At 40.7% G+C, this 16,979-nt stretch overlaps 1 long non-coding RNA gene across 5 annotated transcripts in view; it reads left to right on the forward strand.

Annotated features, from left to right (window-relative positions):
- Positions 1 to 14,229: 14,229 nt before the first annotated feature.
- Positions 14,230 to 16,979, forward strand: part of LOC136019236 (uncharacterized) — a 166,055-nt gene continuing 163,305 nt past the window's right edge. For all 5 annotated transcript variants that reach the window (XR_010614782.1, XR_010614785.1, XR_010614781.1 and 2 more), the window contains exon 1: positions 14,230 to 14,367. This is a non-coding gene — a long non-coding RNA (uncharacterized LOC136019236). The remainder of the gene's footprint in view (positions 14,368 to 16,979) is intronic.

The following is a 16,979-nucleotide window of genomic DNA, read 5'->3' on the forward strand; positions in this document are numbered from 1 at the left end:
CTAGGACCCACAGCCTAATAACTGTTTCACCGATGCTAGGCTTAGAGGTGGTACTGACTGTTCTTCTCCAGTTGTCTTCTTTTTAAACATTCAAGGACGGTATTAGAGCTTTTTTGCCAGTGCAGACTGCTGGGAAATCATCTTGAGGCTGTTAACCTGCAATGGTCCTTAAGCTTTTCTTTGTACCTCTGTTTTTGATTTAACATCCTGACTTGTCTCCAAATGTATTACATTGCTCTAATTAAGTGCTGTATTGAAAAGAATTTTACTCATGGCAGTTAACTGGCAGTAAATACCAGGTTTATACCATATGTTTATCTGCAAGGTGTGCAGTCATTGCTGCCCTTTCTGCATTGCCTTTGCCCTTTTAAATGCACAAACTAAGCTGGCAGTCCTACCTCCCTTTAAAATTTTCCTTCTTTCTGGGACATGCTAAAAGTAGAGAGGTTCAGAGACATCTTCAGCTCCCCACTCAATATCTGAGCCTGTTAGTTTGGAAACAGCAGTAGCTTTGGCTGGCTCTTTCATGTCTTCAGGAATATTCTTTTTTTCCCCTCTTTAACTCACAGTGTTATCCATCACGTACAAACCAGAACCATCTGTTCAACATTTCTACATTGACTGGAAAAAAAAAAAGCCTGCTTGAAATAATGGATTTTTTCCATATCTAGAATTCTCTTTTTCTCCTGTGTTTTCAAGTCCTGTTGTACTGTATTTAACCTACTGGCCACTCGTAGTTCATTGCTTTAACTTCTAATCGCTTATGTTTTAGAATTAGTAACATAGCTAGTTTGCTTTCCCTTCACTTTACACATGGGAAGTCCAGATTGTATTGTTATTTTCATTCTTTCACCAGGGTGGTACTTGCCGTAATATAATTCTTTTGAATGTGTCATTGGAATCCGAGCTGTTTGACTAGAAGAACTTTTTAGATATTTTCACTAATTTTACGAATGTTAGGTACTAAAAGGATGAAATGTAGAAATAAAAAATTGAATCTGAATCTGAATTCCCTTAAAAGGTGAATTTTCATTGCTTTTCAATGGGATTTGGTAGCCCTTCTCTCCTTAGCCTCCCTGAAGATCATATTCTAAATCTGGACAAATACTCTCTTACATACAGAGAATTAGCTTGCAAACTGTTCATTTTATCCTTTGATTCCTCTGAAATACCACAGGGACACTTAACATTTTTTTCTGGATCTAGTGATATTAGTACCGTTTCAGCAGTAGCTCCCTTTTTACATACAGGGAAGGCGTCTGAATCTTCAGTTTTTCCTGCAGCTAGATGAAGTTCTGCACCAGCTTTTCATTTCACCTTCAAATGGTCTCTGTTGAAAAAGCATAAATGGAAAAAAATAAACCCAACAAAACTTTGAGTAAAAAGAAGAAAGTGAATTCTAAGGTGAATTCTAGGTAGCAGAAGGCTGAGTTTGCTGTGGCCCTGCGTTTACCCCTACATTTTTATTGTGGTGATGCTTCAGCGTGGCTGTAAAAAGGAGTCCTAATATAAGGAAAAATGCAGCATTAGTCTCTGGGACAATGGTTGTCTGCTTTTGATATTGCCAGTGCTTGCAGTTGCAATTGTCCCTCTGTCACATCGCACTGAGTAAGGACCTTAATGCTGGCCTCAGAGTGTGATCAGACAGCAAGCTTTTTGTAGCTTGATTAAAATACTTTTCTCTTATATCATATCCTTCCCCATCTTGTACGTTGAAGCTTGTCTAGTTTGGTTGAGCAGATGCATAAATGACACTGGTGCCAGAGCATGTATTATGGATGGTGAAGCCATCTCCCCTGTTGACTGATCTTTTCTGTTCAGAAACATTGGCCATACAATTTTAATGTTGATTTAGAGATATAGAAGCTATTTCATGGATGGAAGAAAAATACAAATCAGGAGTTGACAAGTAAAATTTGCAACAGTGATGATTAGAAGAGCTGCAGGGAGAAAAAGGTATCTTAGGGAATAGAAAAGAAGAGTTCTTTTTAAATAAATCAAATAAAAGATGAGGATCTGACTCTTGCCCCGTAAGCGTGTCCCTCAGGAGTCAGGCAATGTAAGCGATGGGATTACAGATGGAGCAGGCAAGAGATCCTGGCCTACTGCTTCTGTTTCATTAGGTAGGTGTCTCAAGTGTGCTGAGCCCTGGTGTTACAGGGTAGCTTTATGTGAAGCGGTATCTCAAAGCCCAGACACGCTTGCTCTGGACTAACCCGTGGTTTCAGAAGGAGGCAGCTCTCCACATTCTGTCTTCTGAAATAAATAAGTAAATACAATGTTTTCATCTGGATTTTGATTTTAATCTAGGCAGCGCTAGTCACTGAAGAATTTATGAGACCTTACATTTTAAAATGATTTCTGTTGAATAGCATGATCTTTGATGGTCATTGCAATTTCCTGAAAACTTCTTGGCTAAAAAATCTTTGGATGATTGATGCATTTATGAAAACATATCTGAGGCTGCAAAGTGTTCAGATACAAGTGTCATGGCCGCAATATAAAAAAAGGAAATCTCATATAATTATTTTATTGGTTTGAGCCAGGGTGAACACAGGCTAAGAACCTGATCCTGCCACAGATGTGAGTCCTCTGGAAGCAGCCCAGGACTGGGAGATTTTGCCAAGACTCTAATGAGTGGGACCTCAAGTCTCCAGGCTCTTTACAAATTTAAAGCAATTGCAATTAAAGCTGGTGCAGGAGCCCGCACAGAAGGATAGTGCTATAGCACACTGTGTTGTTTGTGTTGCCTGTGTGGCTCTAAGTCACAGAAAGCTGCATTTCTTTACCAGTCCTGATATTATTCACTGTGCTACTGAAGCAGGCTCTGCTGCATCCCCAGACTGCTCCATGTACTCATTAGCTGTTGTTAGCACTCCACTGGCACTCACTTTGGGCAAAGAATGCACTGTACCTAAGCTCTGTGTCTATGTGCACATCCATGCAGCAAAATCCAGCCCTTGCTCTGGAGATTGAATGACCCAAGACCTGCTTTGAGCTTTGCCTCCATGCAAAAATCCTGCTGTTTGGAGCAAGGCTGTGGGCAGCCTGTGTTTTCCAGCAGGTTACAGCTCGTTGCAGAGCAAAAAGCCAGGGAAGAGAAAGGTATCACAGGAGGAAATGCAGGTGTGAACCCAACAGGGTAGATACAGGACTGCTGTTACAGAGCCCTCTGGTGACACTTCCTGCTCCCACCTTTCCAGGAGAGGATCCGATGCGGTCACTGCCCACTATCCCTGTGCCGGATCTTCAGCACACATGTTTGACTGTGGGCTGGCACACTTAGAAACAGGGTCTTGATTTCCAAATACCTAAAGCATAGGCAGTGCTTTTTAAAACAGGACGACAGTGGGCAGACAGCAAAGCCAGGAGAATGTCCAGCAGCAGCATGAACCGTAATTAGATAGAGATAATTCCCTCCTGAGCTGTGATCTTTCTTGAGGGAGCTGCCCCTTAACCATTTGCACTAACGTGATTATTGACACCACAAATCTAATAAGCGTCCCAGCAGAAACTGAAGGCGGCTTGAAGCCTGAATGCACAAAACTCTTCTGTCTGTTTTATGATGATGAGTATTAGCTCACTAAGGTGTTATGTGATTTACCTGCCACTAACATATAGCTGTGTTGCTGTGCCTACACTTGGTAACAAACCTCAGAACACCAGTCATACCAATACTCCTTGACTGTCCCAGGGAGAACAAGGTGAGATCTTAACAGACATACAGCATGGCTTTCCTCAAGAAATGGGCCTGAAAGATTCACCCCAGTCCTCAGAGTGGGATCTTGGGAAGCTAATGCTGTATGGGAGAGATTAGTCTAAAGGCCTCCTATGAGTACAGTTTATTTTGTTGTGAACCTCTTTTGAGTATCAGGCACCCAAACAGAGCTTTCCTTTTCATGCGCCTTTGAAATTAACAGTCAGGGATTTTGCTAAGAAAGAAGACTTTGTGGCTTCTGAACTGCAAAAATGGGATTCAGGCACCTTCTATTTTTCTTTCTCTTTGGCAGTTTTTCACCACAAAGTCAACTGAACATTGGCTAAAAGAGATAAAGGAATTATTTCACTTAGAGGTTATTTCCCCTGCAGGTATTGTCCAGCAGCATTCTGGATTTGTTTGCTTAAATCTGCAATAAATTTAGTTTATCTGAGAATGAGGTGGAAAAATCCCATCAAAAAGCCTACAGCTGAGAAATGTGTTAGATGTCTGAGAGGGGTGAGAGTAGATGCTGTGCCTAAGAAAAGGTTAATGTGAGAATATTGGGGGAGGGGGGGGGAACCTAAAGCAAATACCACAGGAACAGGGGAGAAACTGCTATGGAAACAATAAGAAGATAATGGAAAAGTCAATTTTTTCTAGTAATGGCCACTACAGGACCCCTAGCAGAGGAGGAAGACTGTAAGCATACCTTATTCCACTCCTGCATTGCTAAGCAACACGATCAGATTTCAACTGTTTTGGCTCAGAATGGAAACAATGGAGAAAATCTGCGTGTTGCAGGGGAGAAGGGGGTAGGTGACACAGGTCTCATTAATGTAAAGAAAGTGTTGTACAAGCAGGCCACATGTGACAGATTTTCTGCTCTACAGCTGTATGTGTTGAAATGGAGTTTGAGGAGAAGCATAGACATGAGTATCCTGAATTCTTTGTGCCTGGCTCTGCATCCAGGTCCAGGCTAGTACTGCAACATCTCACCATCCGGGCAACCGGAGGCCACCTGTCTCCCAGCCAAAAGAGAGGTAATAGATGCATAATTGTTCTCCATTACTCCCTCTGGGTAACAGACCACCAGGGAGGCACAAAGGGAGAAGAACATGGCAAAGGTTACAGCAGAGCAATTAACACATTGCAACTATAGTTTTTCCCCAGGCTACACAGGAATATTTTAAGGTGACCAGGATTTACCAGGGTCATTTTTAAACTTGGATTTTACTGAGGAGAGCTAAAGTTTGGTTGAAGAGTGACAGGGGCCCTGCTGCATGTGGAGAGGGAAGTAGCATCAGTTCTGGCTGCCCTCATCTTGCAGAATGCGATCTCAAGAGTGATCACTGGCAATTGCTTTCTCAGTGGGGCAGTGTTGTAGGCTGAGCAAAGAGCACTGCAGGGCAGAGTCACAACAATAGTTTCTTCATTTTCTCAGCTGCTATGAATACTTCTTTTTTGGTCTTTTGTTTGGTGGTTTTGTTTTTTTTTTTTACATTCAAAAAAGTTCTTAGGATTTGGATTTGGATACAGTTCTGCCTTATTTTCTACTTTTTTTATAATACCTGTGGAAAAGAGTATAAAACATAGCTACAGCATTTGCAAGGGCATATCCCTTTTGTCTAGTGTAAATGACTATGTGTGCTGCAAGGAAGCAAAGGTACTGCTCAGGGATTAGGTTTAAATGCATCATGTTACTCTTATACTTGACCTTATGTGGAAGACTTGTCCCTAATTTTCTGGGTTGTTTAATACAGTGTTTTCTCCCCCATTACCTAGAGTTGATCCCGCATTATAACCCTCTGGAGTACTCAGTCGTTCAACAATTAGTAGTGGCTTTTTGTCAGAGTGAGCAAGAACAGGTCTAGTGTAAAGCCTAGTTATGTTTTTTTGGTTGCAAAATCAACCTCTCCCCCTCAGGCTTTAAAATCAACCTCTTTGGGCCAGCTTGGCCTTAAAATGCTTTGTTAAATTATGTAAAGATAGGAAATAAGAGTTTTTTCTGACTTCAGTCATTACATTTTTATTTAAATTTCTGCATCCACTGCCAAAGATCCTGAATGCTGGTGACCAAACCACAGGAAATCAGAATTTTGTGTCATGTTGATTATATAATTGGACATTCCTCCACTTCATGAATATCAATAATTAGAAATATTCAGTTAGCAATCTGAAGAAAACTGAAATAATGACAGCTTTTCCCACCAACCAGCTCAAATAGAAATGTGTAATCCACTTCTGAAACTATGGACATATGAGGCTTTGCCAGGACACAATCGCAGCAAATGCCTTACTAACCCTAAACTAAGCTAGTATTTTTCTCTCTATTGCTTCTAACTTAGTCCTTTGGGGAGGTTTCATCCCTCAAATTAGCTCAAATGGAATAATTTTATTAATTTTTTGCAGCTCTTCTGTATGCACAGAGCCTGAAATTGTGGCTGGACAGTGACGCAGCTGGAGTCTCAGCATCCACTGGTTGCTCTGCTGAGAGCTATTAGCTTTACCAGTAGCAGCTCACAGGGTAATATATTATGGAAAGGAGGTTTTCTGCCAGGGCAGCATGTACAGAGTGGTTTTATGGTTAAAAAACCCCTTGGCTTTGACTTTAGGGGAGCTTTGTTTAATTTCTAGATTTGTCACAGACACATCCAATTGTAGTTATGTCTAATCTCTGTTCCCAGAACAAATGCTTTCTATAAATAATATAATTAGCTAATCTTGTAATAGTATAATACTTTCTGTGACCTTTAAAGTGGCTATGAATTTAAACCCACCTTTTCTTTTCCTTTAGCTTGGTTTTGTAATGAGAGCAGAAAGATGCAGTACCTTTGCTAGTCCCTGGGAGTCACAGTTTTAATACTTATTGCAGCTCTAGAAGCATCATCAGCTGGATGTCAGGAAGGCAAGAGTTGGCTGGGACCCTTCCTCAGAGAAATTCAGCTGACACAAAATGCCACTTCTGCAAAAAAAAAAAAAAAAAAAAAAATACAGTTCCTGCAAAAGTAAGCATTTTTTCCTCCATCAAAAGCTTAAATTTTGCTAAATGTTGCAGATTTTTCTGACAAGATTTTCAGTTTTTGATTTTGGGTTGGTTTTGATCTGAAACTGATCTCTTTTCAACTCTACTATTGAATGGCTTCAGAACAAACCATCTGACTATATTTTCTTAAGAGCAGCTTCAGCTGAAGTAGTATCTGAATGTTGATACATCTGAATATAACTGATACTCAGTTACCTCACTCTGTGCACAGATATGGTTGAAACCTTTTCTATCCAACTGTTTCTCCACTTAATCATGTATTTCATGGAGCTGTGCTGATTTCAGTAAACAGTTGTGATGTGAAAATTATACTTATTTTTTAGCATTATGTTACTATGCTTGTTTTTTAAAAAAGCAACCCAACTATTAGATATTTTTGAATTATCAAAACGTTTTTCTCCCACAATAAAATTTTGGCTTCTCAGTTTGAATAGGAATTCAAGTATCTTCTGTGCTGAATTCTGGCACAGATTTTAAAAGGCTTTAAACTCTGGACGAATCTAATTAAAGTAAGTTAGAAAGCTAATGAGCTTATTGTAGAATGACTGTAACATAGGAAAATGTATTGCTTCCTTTTTAAGGAAGGGGAAATGAAATGCAGTATTTCCAGTTTTTTAGTCACTGTGACCTGTGAAGCTTTGAGTATAGCCAGGACTTAAACCCAGCAAACCTAAATGCACATTGATTTTGTTGCTGAAAACCGTAATCCTTTTCTGAAGGCTTTAGCAGATTGAGGTAGAAGTTCTCTTCTTCTGTGGCCAATGGGTTGTTTGAGCAATGGGTCATAGTGTGAAATCACCATTAAGCATGGCTGCTTTGCATGACAGCTTGAAAAATCCATGGCGCTTGTGAGGAGCATTTGGTGACTTAGCAACAGTACTGAAAACCTATTTGTGTAGCAATAAAACTTCCTGGCATGGATAATACAGTAAGTAGTGATGACTCTGCATTCCAAGGGATAAAAGCTAAATACCTGGAGGTTAAATGTCACAAACATTACTTTTCTATCAAAAACACGTCTGCAGCAGCAGCCATTCAGTACAATCCATTGAAGCCCTGGGGCCACCTGAAATGCCAGATGGCTCTACTTTATTCTGAATTAAAAAAAATTGCATTGCATAGTGTTTAAACACAAGTTTTAAATTATCCTATAGGATATTAGCATTTAAAACTGTTATACTTGCATAATTTCTGTGATTTCATGTAAAAAATTTTCCTTCTGCTATCCAATAGTTGAATCCAAAATCTTCAACTGTATAACTTGAGTGAAAAGACCTTGTTTTCAAAACTTTTAAAACATTTAGATCTATAGAAATAAATGTCACTGAAATCAGTAGAAATGAGAACTTGAGTGCATCATTTATCTTGTATGCAGAAAGTGGAGTCTGTTGCCAGTAGCTTTAATTTGCTAGGATCCAGGGTCCATATTCAAGGTGATTGTCCTTATTTATATTTTGTAAGCAACTCTGTTAAATACAAAAAATATTACACTTAGTTCAGTGCCTTTAAGAGTAACTCAATTACAGTCAAACCCATGTTCTGCTGTAAACGAACATCTCCCCTCACCTTCCTTTAGCAAAAGTCTGAGCAGACGGATGAGCTTTGTGCTGTGCCCTGAAGGTGAACCAGCTTTGGGATCTGTCTCACACCATGGTGCAAAGGGACTTGAGTTAAGAGCCCTCCACTGTGATTGTTTGTCACCAATCCATATTCCCAGCTAGGGATTTGCTGCAGTCAATCCTGGAGATACAGCCTGCACAAGTCAAAGTGTGCATTGGGATATTAATGGTCTGCATTATATCACCCAAGTAGCAAAGACCAGTGTGGTCTTTGTGATGTTGTATCCCTGAAGTAATGTAGGAGATGATTATTAATTTATCAGTGAAACAAGTAGCAAACCCTCTACCAAAGTAGAGTTTTTGGTGTTGTATATAGTGACCTTTAAAAAAGCTGTCAGTATGACTTTTTTGCAATGCTTCCCAAAATACTGCTGCACATTTTTGGTTATAAACGCTCTGATTCCTTAGGGGCAGATTTTGTATTAAAAGAAGGAAACTACGGAAAATTTGTAACACGATCATTGAATTAGTGTTCAAAACATGCATCATACGAACAGTCCAGTTTTAGCTATGTCCATATGCAAGTATGATTATTTATATCACCTCTGATGTGAATTTGAGGGGGTTGGCAGAGCCCGGGGTGGCTCTACATGTGTGGCCATCACAAGGGATCTCAGTCCCAGCACAAACAGGTCTTGGCTGTCACACAGGAGCTGTGTCAGGGCTCGAATGGCTTTTGGCTTCATCCCACTCCACGTGCTGCACTGGGGCTGCTGGCTGATCTCTGCTTCATGGACCCCAAGATTACCTTGTTAAATAAAGACTTATTTAGTTTATTAAGTTATTAAGTTTATTAATTTATTAAGTTTATTAAATTATTAGTTTGTTAAGTTATTACATGCTGCATGTTAAATAAAGAATTGCTTAGACCTAAAGGGGAAATTTTCTCAGGAGAGAAGCCAGAAAGACACATACATGGAGGTCTCCTTCAGTGCTGGATCTTCCCTAAGAATTTCTGGTGGAGACGCTGATTTCCTTTTTCATATTTAATGGTGTTTGTTTAGGTTGCTGGTGCTAGAAGCTATGACAGAAATTCTTCATAGTGTTTGGACCACAGCAACTCATGGCAGAGGGCCCAATAAGGCATTAAATCACTGCCAGGACTCTCTCAGTTATCTAAAGAGTTGTGTAGTTTCATCTCATTGAAGATGCAATGTCTAGGAAAGATTTGCTAAATATTGCCAGAACAGGCAGTTTTATTTGTTTAATAGGAAGGGGGCTGATGGGAGGGGTTTGGGAGGAGCTGAGTCAAGCTGTTAGGATTATAGTTTCTGAAAAGCTAGAGAAACAGAGAGGGTTCTTCTGCACTGCAGGTTTATCCTACAGTGTTAGATCATTTCCAGCTTGCTGCCTACCCAGTTACTACTGCTAGTCTGACCTTTTGGTATTCTCTATATCAGAAAAGATTACTTCCTCAAGAAAGAATTAATTAATTTGCAGATATACTTACACCAAGAGCAAAGTGATTTGTACACGATACCAGCTAAAGAGAGATATCCATGGTCAAACTGGTAGAAAAATTGAGTCATGTGGAGTTACACGTTGAACTCCCTAAGAGGATGGATCTTTCAAATACGATTTGTAATACCTTACCTTATACCTTAAAGGTCTGTTGGCTTCCAGAATAGAAGGCCCTGGAGAGAAAGCGTGCTGCAGATATACGTGTTACCCTGTATACTACAGACTGCATGTCTCAAAGATCTTGGTGGGAAAAGTGATGCAGATAGGGTAGGATGAGGGATTTGGTTGCATGCATCGAGTGATATCTACCCACAGATCTGCTTTTGCTGCAGGTGCCTAGGGAGCTCTCTGTCCAGGGACCATAAGATGGATGCTCTTGAGTTTCTGTTTGGGAGGAGGAAGCCTGTCAGAGGTACAATGCTCTATAGCCACAATAACTTTTTACTTTTCAGATAAGCAAATGAGCTATTTCTGGCAGAAAATAAGGGGATCTTGAAAGTCCTGAAGAGATACTATAAAGAGATACTATATCCAGTACATTTTTTTTAGTGGTGGTAGATTGCCTATTGGGAGCAGCTTTGGCAAAGGAAATGGAACATATTGCCCTGTATTGTAATTATATCATCTGCTCACTGAGACTTTGTAGTCAAAATAGACTACTGTACCTGCTCTTACCTGGGAAAGGAAAAAGGTTTAATTGTCTTTGCTGAGAATAAGATCGGACTTAGCTTCTATAAATCACTGCTCTGGGCTGCCAGTTTCATGTGATATACAGCCTGTGATTCCTTCATGAACTTGGCCACATCCATGATGTAGAGAGACCTGCTGGCTGTGGGGAGAGCTGTGGTTGCTACTGCCTCTTCAGTGCTCACTGCAGGTTTTCCAGTGGGACACTCTTCAGAGTGATGTGATGTGCAAAACACAGGGAAGGGAGAGTAATCCAACTCAGAGGAGTAACTGGCATGTCCTGTTCTCTGCCATGGACCAAAGCACAAGGTAGGGACCAGGCAGTGTCCAGCTTCTGTGAAGTCAAATGATCTGCCTCTAAACGTGGTTGGTTTGCAAGGTACCACTCAATTCTTATAGAAATATCTGCATTTAAGTGGAACAGCATGAACATTGTGGTGTGTCACAGGTATTACCTGAAGCCTAGCTAGCAGCGATTTAGTGATGAAAGTCACAAAGCTTAAGTAAGCTCTCATTTGTTATATTTCCTTTAAATATCTTTAAAAGAAATCAAGCATCAATATGGTTTGTTGTCTTGTTTTGGTTTTAAATGGAATTGGCAAGTCACACCTGTGTTTTTTAGGTGCCATGACTTTGCTATCACACAGCGGCATTTGTCATCACAGTAAATATCTTGGGTAGGGGAGTAAATCTGCAGCAAAACTAAGTGGCATATTTCTGTTTACAGCTGGAGGCTGCTGTGGATTTTTATGAACCACCTCGGGAGAAGCAGCTGCAGCTTCTTTGGGAGGGTATTTGCTCTGATATTAAGGGGATGGCAAGTTGAGGAGAACAATGAGCTCATATTTGGCTAGGATTTACCAGGCTCTATTACACGCCGCATGATGTATATTAAATAGGCCCAACTTGCTGATATAATTTTGTCCCTCCAGTAATAGAAAGGAGCCCATTTAATGCCTGTATTTATGGTCATTGCTGTATACTCCTACATCATGTGGAAGAAAAGCAGCCCTAATACTACATGTGTATATTAAGGATCTAATTTAAATTCTTCCACTGGTTGTGGCGGAAGAGGCTTTTGGTGAAGCTGCTGTGGCTTCTCTTTGCTGCTTTTCATTCTCGCACACGACTAAGGCATTTACAGGTATTCTGGGTTAATTACAGCCAAAGCAGTACTGTTTCCTGGTAGGCTTATAAAGCCTGTGAAGGCTCTGCTGAGAATATCCCTGAAAAGAAAGGACTGTTTCTGTACAGCAGAAACTGAAATCCTGCTTCAGCATTTTCTGCCCAGTCCTAACAGTAAAACAAGGCCTTGAGAATATTAAAGCTTTCTGTTGTGAAACATCTGAAGTTGGGCTGTGTGCTTCTCTGGGAGGTGATAGACTCTGAGGCCCTTTAAATGCCACTGCATTGCTGTTTTATTTATTATTCATTCAGTGAATATATCAAATAGCTACAGGCATCCATCTGTCATTTTGAGACCTGTCCCATCAATTTGAACACGCAGCTGCACAAAGGGACAGCCTCTCAATGTACTCACCTCTGGCCCCAGCCTCCTCGGAAGCCTGGAAAATAAAAATAAAGCCTGATGTGTGAGTTACGCACGCAAGCAGCAATTTTGGTTCTTTCCTCTGGGTTTCGTGATAATAATAATAACCCTCTCCTTATTCTAAGGGAAGTAAGAACCAACTGACAAGTGTTTCCTAGGGCATTCAGTGAAAAAAAGCTTCTGATGAATCCATATATGCTTCATAACCTTTGGACTCACAGTGCTTTGCTGCCCTTGCCCCAGCCCCTGGGTCCATGGTACCCAAGGGTGGCTACCTTGGGCACAAGGCCTGGCCTCAAGGCTGGATGCTGGCTCCGGCAGAGTTTCATGGCTGGTGTCAGATGATGAGTTCAGTTTTCGAGTCTGGAAGGCGCTGAAGTGGCCAGACTTCTACAGTGTTATTCAAAAGCCACATCTTTTCCTTGTTTTTCAAATTAGTGAAAAACACCTTGTCTGGTCTCTGTCCTAGACAAATGTTTAGTTAAACCAGGAGATTTCAATCCATTTGCATTTCTTCCTCACGTTGTTTTATCATAGTGATGCTTTTAACTGAGGCTCTTAAGATTTTTTTTGCATTTGAAATAAGCAGAGTTCAGGAGAGAAGCCTTTAGTATCACATCTATGCAATCTGTTAAGGATATATTTTTGCTTAGGGCTGAAGATACAAAGTTAAAGGTACAGTCCTTTCAATCCATCTCTCTCCCTCCCTCCTGTTCATGTGTGGTACGAGTGCAGATGAGAAGAACTTCACTGAAATCCGCCAACGGTTTAAGTCTTCCTTCAAGTACTAAAATAATTCATGCAGAATTCAGTCTTGTTGAGCTCGTTCTAGGGCACTGGGGAAATGCATGAGCTGCAGACAAGGATACAATTTAATGTGTTTTTTAAGTGCATATTCACAGTTAAAATTGACTTTGTGATTCTCCTTGCCTTTCCAATCTTTGCCTAAAGAAATAGGTTTGCAAATACATACAGGCTAACCAATATCTCTGTTTAAATCTGAAAACCTATTTGAGGGAGAATTTTTTCCAGTTGCTTGGCCCTGTTACCCGGAATCACATCTCTTATGGAGTACCCTATTATTTATGACAACAAGCAGGATGATGATCAGCATAAAACCATAGAACCAATACAAATGCCTCTTACCAAATGTATGCTGAATGTATCCTGAGGCATTAAAGAAGTCAAGTGCATCAAGGAGTAGCTACTATGCAGACATCTGGTAAAAGCACAGATTGATTCTGAATGTCCCCCAGCAATGAAGTAGTGCTGTAGATAAAGAAATAACCACTATTGTGAAAACAGCTGCTAATTTTTATGTTTACTGGGGAATTTACACTACAAAAATAAAGTTAATTCCTCATTTGCAGTTACCTGTATTGCTTTTTAAGTAGGGCTGGATGGTGCAAGTTGGATAATAGCAAACTTGTTTCAAATTGACACAGCTGTAAAAACTGTTCAGGTAATTTTATTTATTTGGAGAAGCAGTGTGAAATACCTTCCTGATGGCAGCCCACAGAGGGTCTGTAACTCCTCCCCTTCCCCATGCAGCTCTGCTTTGCTTGATGAACAGCCTGTTTCTGCAGTGTTAAAGGTCTTTAGTGTGTCTGGGTCAGGTTGCATTGGTAAGAGCAAAGTCCCCAACCCTCCTGTTGTTCTCATCTTCGGGAGATGAGGGGGATTTTGGCAATACATGGATGATACAGGATACAGAAATTTTCCAAAGAAATGGCTCTGCAGTAGTTGGAGCCTTGGCCTCCAGAAACAGGGTGCCCTTGAGGAGTGCTCCCCTATGCTCTTAGCTCCCTTTTCCAAAATCCATCATTCTTCCTTGGGCAGCTCCCCTGTAAGCTCTGCATTGTAGGTTCCTCCTAAACTTCACTGAGCAGCAGAAGGCAAGTTATGCTGCTGCTCTTTGGTATGAAACATAAATGTAGAACAACTCAGTCCTGAGTGTGTCTTCATTGGGGGTTTGTGCACCTTGGGCCTGTGTATACCCCAGGTGCTTATCTGCACCCTGGGGCTCATCATCTGAACCTGGGGCTGGTTCTCTGTATCCTGGGGTTGATGTTCACCTGGGGCTCATTGTACCTGATGAGGAACTGAGTTGGTTCAGCTGCTGAGGAGCTGGCTCTGCCATTTCTGCTTTATTTTCAGTGCTGAAGAAATTAAGAACTCGCTGTTTCTTGCAGTAGTATTGTGGGCTGACTTCACATGAAAGCATCTCCTGCTTTGTCTTGGCGGCTGTGCTGTGTTTTCCAGAGGGCATGAGTGTGGTAAAGCATCTGGAAAGAGCAGGAAAGTTAAGGTTTGTGCTGCTGGATAGTGGGACTTTCAATGAATAACAATGTTTGCAAAAGATGTGAGGTTTTCAGTGGGGAGCTGCTTTTTTGTTTCAAATGGAAGTCAGCTTTCAGCTAATATAGATTTATGCACTTTGGGATACAAAACCCTGCTTTCTGCTCTGTGCTATTTTTCCTCAATGCCACAGGAGGCTTTATTTTTCCCTGACAGCTAGCTAAAGGGCACGTTTATTTGACAACTCCTTCATCAGTGAAAAAGTAGAAAAGACATTAATCTAAGGCTATATGCAGCATAGTAGTACCGAGGAGCAAAAGTGAATACTTAAGACAACAATAGCAAAAGCTTCTTTCAGTGCTGTGGGGTACTGGGAAGTCAAACTTCTGTAAGTTAGTTTAATGTATGATCTGTGTATGGAGAGAACTGCTTTTCAGGAATAAATGTCGTGTAAGTGGTAGGAGATCAAGGGGTGGGTAGGAGGAGGGTGGAGGAACTCCAGATGTGAAAGAAGTGTGAGAAGTTAGGGCTGTTCTTGAATCACACAAGGTTAGCTCTAACTGCTGGCAATAACAGCATTGTAAGCGCTGTCCCCAGGATGCGGTCTAATTAGCTCAGCCTGGATTTTTAAATTATTTATATGGTAGCATTGTGTATAGGTCTGGGTCAGGGTATTATGCACACGTGGTTCAAAGTCAGTTCTTGCACTGAAGATCTTCACAGGGAAGGGAAACTACATTGGTATTTCCTATCTGATTTGTTATTGGCCCTGAGGGACTTCTTATGGTCTCAGTGGGACAAGGTATGGTAAGATGTGTGCCTTGAAGGGACAGCAGTCCTCAAGCAAGCAAGATACATATGTACTTGCTGTAGTTAACAGATGAACAGCCCCTGGAAGTCAATAAGACTGTATGTCTAAGTGTAGGCATGTGGCTTATGATACTACAAGATGGGAAAATAAGCAGTGAGAAGGGGGGAGAGAACCGAGGATTCTGAACTTCTTGTGTACACTAGCTCAAGGCACAGCCCTATGTGCCAGGAATGAAATCCTGGCTCCTCTGAGGGTTTTGTAGTTCTGTTATTGACTTCAGTTGAGTCAAGGTTTCCCAAGTCTTTGTTTCCTTTTTCTAGCCTTTTATTACGATCCTGAGTAGCTGAAAAGGTTTGGGCTTCTGCAGATAAATCCTTTTCAGGTATTGACTTTTTCCTGACAGTTTTAAATGTCAGTCTGTTCTTAGCTAGTGGATTAGCGAGGCTTATTACAGGCTACATTAACTTAGTCTGTATATGTAGATCTGCATTTATAAGTAGGATGGAAACGTGTTAACAGTTTTACATAATGGCAGGTAAAACACTCGTCAGTGTCAGCTGTTGATGAGAGGAGTCTGAAAGTTTGTCTGCAAATTGTTTCCTGGGCAGGCAGAGCTTTCTTGCTTTGCCAGGTGATTGAGAAAGACCCCTCCATTTGGATAAAGGAAGGAAAATTACTCAGGTAAATTTACCTAAGAATTCCCACTGGCTGTGTTGTCATGTTGACAAGTCCCACCTCGGATGAGACAAATCTAATTCAATTTCCATTAAAATGTAGTATCTGAGATCTTACTAACTCTTGTCTGCATCCAAGGCTGACATTACTTACAGGAAAACTGCTTTAGCATTTTAAAAATCCCCACGACACAACCCGATCCCCAGATTTTTAATTACACGGGATGCTAGAAATGGACCTTGAGAGCAAGAAATCTGTGCTACTTGTGGGGGAAAAATGAGGCAAAGCGATAAATCCGTTAGTGACATGTTTCTTAAAAAGTGGATTCTTTTGTCAGGTTTATTTTTACACCAGGAAGAAGCTGTGCCTTTTACAGATGATGAGCTTGTGCTGTTCTTTGTAAGGCAGCATTTCTGGTATTCACAAGAAAGCAGACTAAACAGAAAATGTGAGTTAGTAGTTTCCGCAAGTTAAAGTAGAACAATCCCTTTTAATACTTAATTAGATTAAACGGAACATTTACAATTTGAAATGCTTATTTGCAATATGTATGGGGTGGCAAGTATCTTAATTCATATTTCTAGTTTTGCGCTGCGTAGTTCTTTTATAAGAAACCTTGGGTACAAATACAGATATATTAATTTTGGAAAATAAAAAGACTATCAGGCAGGTAAACTGGGGCCTCCCTTGTTTGCATGTTATTGGGGAGAGTAAAGTTTCTCATTGTTAGGTGAGTGCAACGAAAAGCTGTGCTGATGGAGCAGCCAGAGAAGAATCCATATTTCGCTCCTGTGACTTTGAGATAACGGGAGTTACACAGAAATGTTTGTTTAACTTTGAATGCATGAAAGAGGAGAAATTTGAGTAATGCAGCACATGGTTTTTTTTGGTCGGTTTGGTTTTGTGTTATTTTCCATAGTCACATTGACAGTGACGTTCTTCCTGCAGACTGGGAATTGAAGGCAAAGTATACATACTCAGAGGTCTGTTCTGTATGGATAGGAAGCTGAAATCTGCACCACTTCGTGTGTGGCAGTGCAAAGGCACAAGTCATTTTGGTGTAACACTGAACAGCTTATTCCAATAAGGCACATTATTACATTATGAAGTTACTCCCTCTGCTCCACTTGAGATCC

The sequence above is a fragment of the Lathamus discolor genome, chromosome 9, assembly GCF_037157495.1.
Source record: "Lathamus discolor isolate bLatDis1 chromosome 9, bLatDis1.hap1, whole genome shotgun sequence".
Lineage (NCBI taxonomy): Eukaryota > Metazoa > Chordata > Aves > Psittaciformes > Psittacidae > Lathamus > Lathamus discolor.